We start from the raw sequence: 1,493 nt of genomic DNA, 5'->3' as shown, positions 1-1,493 counted from the left end.
ACTGGATTTTGTGCAAAATTGTCGTGACAATCATGATAATTTAGAAAATTGGCTCAAAATGTAGGATGATTGCATTGGGTAGTGACAAAAATTGAGGAACTTATGAATTAGGTCATATGTTCAAACCCTGCTATATGTGAACTAAGCCTAGTTGTGGGTCAAACTCACAGATCATCCAAAGAAATATGTAGGATCATTGAATTGCTACACTTTATTAATGTTTTATTTCTGTCATATAAAATAAATCTATATTTCAACCCTAAAGTATAACAAACCAAAACCAAGAAAATTTTGATTAAGAATTGGGTAGAGGCCAAGCGAATGTAGGCCTCTGTTATAAAAAATTATGATGTAGGTTTAACCACATGGGCTGACCTTAGGTGGGCACCCTCCAAAGTACAATGGAGGTCACCATCCTAGGCCATAAGTCTTATTGATCACCAATTGACCCCATCCAGGTAAGTATACTTTATGGTGCTCCTTCATATCATTTTATATTATCTAGATCCTTGTTTTTCTTTGTGTCAGTCGATGTGGGACATTTGACCCTCGATTTTTTAATTACCTTTTGTTTTTTTAGCATTTATAGCAAACTAGATAGACAACAAACAAATCCTACATTCTTGAGAAAATTAAATTAAAAATTCCTTATGTATTCTAGTATGAGCAAATCATGGAAAACAATTACAGTGACATAGTCAAGTGTCTCGTTGTACTAGGATTAAAGGTTTTCTGTGGAAACTGTTGTTAACAAAAAATGCCTAAAATTGTTTCTCAATTTATTGGGTGTATTCGGTACCAAGGAAAACATTTTTCATGATACACATTTTCCTCCATACTGAACATATCCATAATGTTTACTCCTTATGCTTAATTTGATCTTCCTTTTCTTCTCCTTGGTGTCTTGGCCAGTAACATGATATACATTTTCCTCCATACTGAACATATCCATAATGTTTACTCCTTATGCTTAATTTGATCTTCCTTTTCTTCTCCTTGGTGTCTTGGCCAGTATGCGTGCCGACTAATTCTACGAGGTACCTTGATACATCTCACTAGCATAGGAACAACAATATCCCGCCCAAGAAAACCAAAGCAACAACCACTTCTAACCCACCCCCACTAATTGCAGCATGCACACAGTATTCTTTAGTAAAAGGCAAAAGAATAGTTCTCTTTGTGCTCACTGCATGGCTTAGTGAGATCCACCACCCAAATGTGCTACAATTTTATATTGTGACAAAGTTTGTAATTACTCGTTGTTTGTTAATGTGGTACTCCCCTCACTCCTTTAAAAATTGCTCTCTGCTTTAGTTTTTCCCCTTCTTTTTCACCAGTCAGTCCTTCAATATCTTTATGATTGAAAATCTATAATGCTTTTCATATTGAAACGACTTAAGGGTAGATTATCTAGACGGTTCATGGAATACGGTCTTTTAATCGACCATGCAAACGCAAAATACTTTGGGTACCGTGCACCAAGTTAAGTTTTC

At 35.5% G+C, this 1,493-nt stretch overlaps 2 non-coding genes across 2 annotated transcripts; both read right to left on the bottom strand.

Moving 5' to 3' along the window:
* Positions 1-306: 306 nt before the first annotated feature.
* Positions 307-466, bottom strand: LOC124891592. Its single transcript, XR_007049755.1, has one exon. It is a non-coding gene; the product is annotated as a U1 spliceosomal RNA (small nuclear RNA).
* A 613-nt stretch (positions 467-1,079) lies between these two features.
* LOC124891595 lies at positions 1,080-1,196 on the bottom strand. The gene has a single exon (XR_007049757.1). It is a non-coding gene; the product is annotated as a U5 spliceosomal RNA (small nuclear RNA).
* Positions 1,197-1,493: the final 297 nt, after the last annotated feature.

This window comes from Capsicum annuum, unplaced genomic scaffold (assembly GCF_002878395.1).
Source record: "Capsicum annuum cultivar UCD-10X-F1 unplaced genomic scaffold, UCD10Xv1.1 ctg3821, whole genome shotgun sequence".
Lineage (NCBI taxonomy): Eukaryota > Viridiplantae > Streptophyta > Magnoliopsida > Solanales > Solanaceae > Capsicum > Capsicum annuum.
This window is presented reverse-complemented; position numbering and strand designations above follow the sequence as displayed.